The following is an 8916-nucleotide window of genomic DNA, read 5'->3' on the forward strand; positions in this document are numbered from 1 at the left end:
TTGGACGAATATGCATTTAATAAGACCATCACAGTAGAAACAATCACATATGTACTCTTTTCATTCATAAGTACTGACATTGGGACTTATGTATATGCAATCCCCCTAAAGGCAATCATAGCATGCATAAGGCTCCCATAGTAGATCAGTAAGCATACAATCTCCATGAAAGCAGTTTACAAATCTCTCCATAGTAACAATGTAACTATTATTTCAGTAAATGAAAAATCCCCACACAAGTTATGGTAGCAGGCAAAAGAGCCACAGTAGCATTGTAACCAGGTAAAAGTAACCCGCATCCCTTACACGATTTAAAGTCGTAGCAAGCATAAGAGAATCCATATTAAAGTAGACCAAAATCCTTATACAGGCAATGGTAGTAGGTATAAGATCCCCAATACCAATGGAACCAAAAAAGGTAAACATAATTTCCCCCAGACAAACAATGGTAGTCAGCATAAGGCACTCATTAGTAGCAATGTACCATTATAGAGGCAGTGGTTTTCACTTATAAAGGAATTGCACACCACAAGCTCGATATAGGTATGCACGGGTTAGCAGTAAGCTCTCCTTGTCGAAAGTGACCAAGAGATTTTTTTGTCTTCCCACATTGTTCTATAGCTTGCCATGTATATATATCTGATGGATGTCATTCTTTCTCTTTGTGTTTCAATTTTCGAGAGGACCAACTCAGATCGTAAATCACTGTGGAATTTGATATCCAAATGATTTGCAACCCATCAAGACAAAAAACATGACAAATTTCAATCTTTGGTTTTTGTTTAGTTGTAGAGCTATTGGCAAACTATTCTAAATGGACGCCTTTCTTCTCCCTAGGTTGTTCATATGGCTATGCTTTACAGATACTGTTTGAATTACATTACATATGAAAAGTCTGTAAAGAAGAGATATCACAAATTTGTCTTATACAATGGCCCATATTCTGATAGCAGTTTTAACTTAAACTCAGGTTTAAAGTTGTGGTTTAAGTATGGATAGCCAATTGTTACATAAATCACTAACAGTAGAGATATCATACTTCAGCTCACTTGGCTCTCAAATCATTCATGATTGTCTAGGAAGTATAAATAGATGATTGTCTTCACCATCGATGAATCGGGAAAGAGCACAGTAAACACAAGAAACATGCAACTTAATAAAAATTTTGATACTTTTGGCTTCCCATACTTAAACTACAACTTTAAACCTGACTTCGGAATATGGACCAATGAGTTTTCATTTATGTGAAATGAACTGTGTCAAAGTTTATTAAAAACACATGCAAAACAACTCAAATATCTAGATACTCTGCTCTGTGTACATCATCAGAAAATTATTTCATGTCATGCCATGTCGTTTTCAATCTTGATTGATTTCAAATATGAAAATCTTGCTGTATCCATGTATTTTTTGTATCATGTATTCTACCGTGTGTCTAAATTTCTATACGGAAGTGGTAATGTTATTTTGAAATTGAATTTATTGTATTAAGCTCTTTTTTCTTGATACTGAACAATACTTGGAGCTTGTTTGTGAATGTATCTAAGGATATTTTTTTTTCTGTGCTTTTATGCTTGAGGAAGGGGAACTGATTTATGAAATGACGATGCTGGCCATCAAATTTATACCATATTTGTGTTCCCCACCTACATTATTTGAAGGCTCCAAAAAGCATAGCCCCATTATGCAAAACTCGCAAGCTATTTCCCATGTCATTCTTAATCCAGGAAGAGGTTGTTTTATTACAATCAACTGGTCTAGAGTTCATCAGTATGTAGAAAATTTATTGAAAGGAAGCACATGCCTACATTCCCACCAGTCAAGTTTTCAGATTATCTTGCAATTAACCAGCTATTTCTGATTTTAGTATGTGATCCCCCATTGTATAGCTTCTTTACCCATTATATCATCATCATACTGCCACATGCCTTTAATGGGAAGAAAATATATGTTTCTCACGAGGAAAGTTCTGTTTATTTATTCACATTCTGGAAAAAACTCATAGGATTTAATGGGTATGACAGTAAGAGCCAATCAAAAATGCCCCTTTGTAAGCTTGAAAATTTTCTTCTTCTTTCTGGAGACTTTGAGTACATATAAAGTATCTGTAAAAGAACTTAGTGTCCTTTTGTAAAAATAACTCAATGATTGTTTTATTTCTACATATATCCTTTATCATCCCTGCCTCCTTTATCATCCCAGGCCAGAGATCCATTCCATGAAGACTTGTAATGATAACAAATGCATAGTTTCTATAACAAGTTTATGATCAGCCAATCAATCTGAATGATTTTCATAGCTTTAAACTGTTATTGTAATAAGTTTTATGAAACAGGACCCAGGTTTAGAGGGAAAAAAAATTCCATGATCTCAAAAATGAAATAAAATATGGAGAATCTACATGTATAGTCCATTACCTGTACCAATCATTTCATTTAAAAGTCTTATTTAATGATGGATATGGCATGGGAAATGGCTTGTGTATATTTTTCTTTTTCTTTTTTTGAAGTCAGTTGGTTTACTGATTTAATCTCATTTCTTTCTATTAAGTTTGTCATAATATTCCAATTATTATTTAACAGTAATTGATAACCTTTCCTTGTTCTCTTATGATAATCTTTCAAGTAGATTTATGAATTAATGTGAGGATTTAATGGATTTTATCACAATTTGAACTGTTTCATTGCAATGTTGTTAAACTTTTACAGATTGCCAGTGTTATGGTGCTAGATCAAACTTATTGGGATGGGTTTTTTTTTTAATGAACATTACCCATACTTGCCCCTGTCTTACAAATAATTACAATTGATCCAATCATTCTCAACCACATAAAACCTTTGATATCATGATAATTAATGAAAGAGGCATTAGCACTTAAAGTTTGTATGTGTAAGTGAGTGCACCGATTGGTCTAACCAATGACACATGCACTAGCAATTTTCATTTTAGAGAACATATTAAATGGATGCATGCCTTCTAGATAATGATGTGGTTGGCTTTCCATAGTTGAGATTGATTGGAGCAGGGCCCTGTAACACAGAGATTGGCACTTTATCATAATATGGATAAAATGTATGATTGATTACACATAGTGATCAATGTAATCAATTGTAATTAACAGTAAAGATCAAACCTACAATCAATCCCTAAGCTTTGCGCTTCACGACCCAAGTCTTTTAAGATAAGAACAGTAGATCAGTTATTACCTCTATTTGTCATAAATGAAATATTTGATTATGTTAGTATTTCATTTTTGATAAAATTGAATGTAATTGCAGCCAAAAGGGATTAGAAAATGATTTTTCTCCTAACATACTTGAGAAATGACAGCTCTTTGTGCATCATGTGGTGCCGGTTGCCAACTTTTGTATGTTTGGGGTTAATGGGAAGTCCACCCTAGATTTCAAGAGACCATTTCATTGCCTTGCAGTATGAAAACACACCCAATCTTGCAATTGTTATCAAGCTCAGATTTGTGGCAAACTATGTACTATTAAATTATTTCAATAAGAAGACAATTTGATTGCTTCTCTTTATATTATTGGGCACAGATCAGTAAGGATAGAATAAAAATCCAATCAAAATGTGAAGTGTTATGCTGTTATCAGTCAAACAAATATCACATTCCCTTTCCTTAGTAGTATAAAACAAAATATATGATTCGAGAAAGAATTTCATCTGATTTCTATCAATAATATTGAATTCAATCACCGATATATTTTCAAAATAAATTGAATATTTAGGATATTTGTCTTATTTTTCATAATATAGTATGGACTTCCCTTTGTCATCTAGCAGAGGACTACTGTTTTAAAATGTATGAAAAGACACCTTTAATATATCAGAATCAATATTGAATTTCCAACAGTATGTTTCATAGATTATCTCCCATTGTCTGACTCTTGTGGCAGTTTGAAATATGAACTTTCTACACAGACAGTAAATCTTAGTAAACAATAATATTCAGGGTAAATTATATTGTAAGTTGTTCTAAGATAGGAGTCACTTTATCTTATGGAGTATGAAAATATGTTATTGTAAATCTTGAGGCTGATAGTATGTGATATTAAATGGCCAAAAGTTTGTTTTTAAGAGGCATATCATATGTTATCCAGCGAATAACATACAGTGCATATGGTTTGATTTATTCATCAAAATTGCATTTATAACAAAGTGAAAAAATAAATAAATAAATATGGAATTGCAACCTGCTTCTGTGCCCGACTCCTGTGTTGCTTGCTTTATCATTTTTATTTCAGAGTATGTTAACAAATCGTTTTTTGTTTTTTTGTTTTTTTAAATACTTGAATGCTAGATGAGTTTCTTAATCAGACAAATGGCAGATCCTTTTATTTGATTTCAAAAAGAGAGAGGGGGATAAAGGAAGAAGAGAAAGAGAGTGGGGAGGAAGGGAGAGAGAGTGTGTGTGTGTGTGATAGAGGGGCAGAGTAATAAAGCAGGGGAGATGAAAATAAATTGGTTTAGAAATCTTCTTCTCCTTGACAAAGAAAATATTTCAGAATCCAAATAAAACATTTATTTTTCTTTCTTCTTCTTCAGCTCATTTTCCTCCTTGAAAAAAAATCAAAATCCATATTAAACATTTATTTTCCTTTCGTCTTTTCCTTCTTCTCCTCATCCTTGAAAAAAAATAATTTCAAAATCCAAATATTACATCTTCTTCCCCTCCTTCCTTCTCCTCCTTCCCCTACTCCTCTAGAAAAAAAATCCAAATTAAACATTTATTTTCCTTTCTTTTTCTCTTCTACTTTTGACTTCTTCTTCTACTCTCCTACTTTAATTTCTTCTACATCTACTTGACCTTTTTATTCTCTTACTTTAACAACTTCTTCTTTCTCTTCCTTCTCCTCCTTCTTCTCGATCCTCTTGTCTCATCGGGCTTCCCCGGCCCCCGGGGCTTCTCCTAAGACCTTCCCCTCATCAGTAACCGTGTTTTGCGAATTGTCGAGATGATGAGGAGAGATATATATATAGCTTAATAGAATTAGAGAATAGAGAGGCGGCGGACTGAGACCAAAATTGTCTGCGTTGTCTTCAAAAGATAGAAAAACTTTCATTTCTTCGATGGATTCCTACTACAAATTTAGCTTGCAGATCCCAAGATACATTATCGCTTTAAGCTCTGAATGGTTAGCAGGTAAGTCTTTCCTTTTTTTTATGTTGGATATTATTTTCCAAAATAAAAAGCGATCCACAAAACAAATGCAGTTTTTCAGCCTCGGTCCCGCACGTTCACTTTCCGGTTTGATGCGAACAAAAATTTATCACTCAAAACACCAGTCACTATTAAACTAAAGTAAAGCCTAACGGAAGCAGGTAAAATCTGAGTGGTAGTCATTGATACAATCTTGCTTTGTAAAGCTGAGCTGTTCCATGATAGGTACCGTATGGGCACTAGTATTCAACCCGGCATAAATCAAAGATTTTGACAAATTCCCCCAAATATTTAGAAATAGGGAATTTATCTTAATTTCATACCTTTGTTTGTTATTTCCAGTGTAATCTGTTGTCGGTATTTTCTTTATCAATCTGTCGACTGTATGCGCGGAGGATCGAATTATGCGGCGATGACCTTTTGCACTGAAATGCACTAGTATTCAACCTAGTGATGATAGATGGCTAATTTCAAAGTGGTTTAGATTGCTAAATTAGATCTAGATTTATGTAAGTCTCTGGCTTTGATTAATTCCCTGTTTGGTCTCATCTAAATTGGTCTAGTCCATAGTCGGATGGGACAAGGGCAGATTGAAAGACGGGGCCATCTTTCATCGCTAGGTTGAATACTTGTGCCGACGGATTGAATACTAGTGCCAAAAACCATCTCCGTATAATTCGATCGCCCGCGCACACAGTCGACGGGTTGAAGAAAAAAATAACGGAAAAAGAATAACCAGCATTTGCTCTTGGAAATAAGACGGGTCTGAAATTCAGGTAAATTCTATATTTCTATATATTTGAGGAAACTCTCCAAACGGGTTGAATACTAGTGCCCTTACGGTATGACAAAATAATTTAGACTAGAGTAAGCTGCCCAGGCGCAGGCCGGCAGAAGTTTTTTCATTGCAATATTTTTTTTTAATTAAAAATGTCTTTTCACAAAATGAAATTTGCATCAATGTTTGTTGAATATATATTTTTTATTGCAATGTGTATTTCCTCCTATCTCAAAAATCTTGAAAAGTATCACTATGTTTTACGCAGCCATTCAACAGCATTGCGCATCACGGCTAAAAGTCGATGCGTACGAGAGCTGCTGAATTTGCGTCGCATAGCATGCAATATGCAACTCGGAAGTTGCAGTGGCCATTCTCCCCTACATTCAATCGGACACCATGTGGAATGGAGGCCTACCGCTAGCATTCCATTAACTTGATTTCTTTGCAAATTCAATGCGGTAGAGCTTTTCAGTTTTTTCTTTTTTCATTGGTCATTTTGAAGGTATGATCCTAAATTTGCAAAAATGTTCACAAACTCAGAACAAAAGAATTAATTAAAGGAAAGATTAAGTGAGGGAGCAGCGTAAGATCAAGTTTTCATATTCAGAATGTAAATTTGGCCATTTAAATATATGCACTGGCAATTAAAGACTACTTCACACAACTTTACTTCATTTTGTTTATTTAAGAAAATATGACTTCAATAAAAATGAAGATGTTTGGCAAGAGTTCCATATGCACCCCCCACTAAAATTGAAAATAAAATCATGGAGAAGGTTCAGAATAATATATCTAGCCATAATATAGAACATATACAGGCCTCTACAAAAAAATATTTCGTCACTTGCCCTGTCGGGCAAGTGATGAAAAAAATTGCTTGCCTGATAGATAAAACTGCTTGCCCTATTTGTTTTATAATTATTTTTATTGACGGCACTACTCTTATTTTTAAAGGTCATACAAAATAACAACAATTGAGAATCATGTACAGTATAAAAGAACACACATTTAAAAGTTTATTTTCAGCAACGTAGGCCTGAGTCATTACGTTTATTTTGATTTTTTTTTCGCTATTTATGAATGGGGCTTAATTTAAGGTTTAAAAAAAACTTCACCAAAAGTTGCTAAAATTTCATATTTTGCATCTTTAAATCCACGAAATGGTTATCTGTTTGCCATATTTCCTTAGAATTGTTTTGATTTAGTTGGAAACTATAAAGAAAGCCAGTGAAAAATATTCAGCTCTTTATTGACTCTGAAGAAGATTGTTTTATGATGTTTAGAAAAAAAAGAATCAAAAGTGGAGTGGCTAAAATTTCACATTTTGCATCTTTAAATCCATGAAATGGTCATTTATTTTCCATATTTCCATGATATTTTTTAATTAGTTGGAAACTATCAAGAAAATTAAGAATATTCACCTCTCTCTTGTCTTTTCTTCATCATTTTATGATGTTACACTCGGTCAATATATTTTTTTATTGTAGGCCCGCATGTAGACTTTCATGGTTTTTTTTCCATGGTGTTGCAGCATTGATCGTTGATCATATCGTTTGATCGTTTTACACTTGGTCAACATGAAAGTCTACATGTGGGCAAGCCTTGAAATAAGCACCTGTGAGCCGGGGGCAATTTTTTTTGAAAATTTTTTACAGGAACCGGGGGCAATTAAAAAAATATATATAACGGTGAACAACACCGCAAATTTGTTTATAGTAAGCGCAGCTCCTGCAATTTTTTAATTAGTACATGAATAGCATATGCTAAGTATTAGGCTTATTCAAACATTTAAGAAATCAGATTTAAATGTTTAAGTGTGTTTGGACACCCTCACTCCACATCCCCTTTACAACCACACACACATGGGCTTATTTATTTTTCATCTTTAATGAACCACGATCAATGAACCCCCCCCCAAAAAAAAAAAAAAATCTAAATAAATGAATAAAATAAAAATTAAAAAAAAGAGAGAGAGATGGAGAAAGATAGAATTCAGATCAAATAATGATAAATTTAGAAAAAATAAATAATTTATAAGGTTTTTTTTCATGGTTAGAATGTGGGTGTGGGTGAGTGTTTGTGTGTGATTGTGACTGTGAGGTGCACTTGGATTGCATATAAATTATGTTAAAGAAATGAAGAAATGAAATCAATATCTAACTCAGTCTATTCAAATTCCAGCACATAGCCACAGGCTAGCTATGTGCATGTATTGTAGGTTGAATCAGGGACAACTCGGACCACGGGACAACTCGGACTGTGGGCCGAGTTGTCCCACCCGTTTCGTGATTTTTTTCTCCACAAATTTTCGTCTATTTTTCCGTCATTTCGAAATTTCTTGTAAAGATTTTCTAGAGATATGGTCTGATGGTAATGTTCTTCACTTTCTATTACTTTTTTTTTGCTGAAATAAATAAAAAAGTGTAATTTTAGGCGTTTTTTTTGACAGCTCGCGATTCCCATAGGCGCGCGTGTATTAACTGTGTAGGTGCTCGGCTCGGCCCCGCTCAACAACTGACTTGATTATGTGATCATTTCTCCTCAAGTTACCACTTTTATCGCAGAAGATGGACTTTCTTGTATTCCATTAACTCCATTTTCTCATCAAAAGGATAAAATTTGGAGTATTTGCAAGATTTTCTTAAAGTTTTTCACCTTTTCTCTCTGGTCGTAAGAAGCGAACAACCGATGAACGGTCCGCTGCTCTTCATCGCAATTCTACGTAGCTCGGCCGCCTAAACTGGCGGGGTGGGATTCAGCCCGAATCCCCAATGGAAGTGGGCGTGCACAGTCAAAGAGCTGAGCTTGACTGAGTGAGAGAGTGAACTACAGCTTGAAGCTTGGCAGTGTCGTATAGGCTCTGCCTTTTTTTTGTGTAAATATATATATATTTTTTTTATTTTTTCTATATTGATTTTCCCTGGTGTAGAGCTTTAAGATTGTAATAATTTAATATGCT

The sequence above is a fragment of the Lytechinus pictus genome, chromosome 7 (assembly GCF_037042905.1).
Source record: "Lytechinus pictus isolate F3 Inbred chromosome 7, Lp3.0, whole genome shotgun sequence".
NCBI classification, from domain to species: Eukaryota; Metazoa; Echinodermata; class Echinoidea; order Temnopleuroida; family Toxopneustidae; genus Lytechinus; species Lytechinus pictus.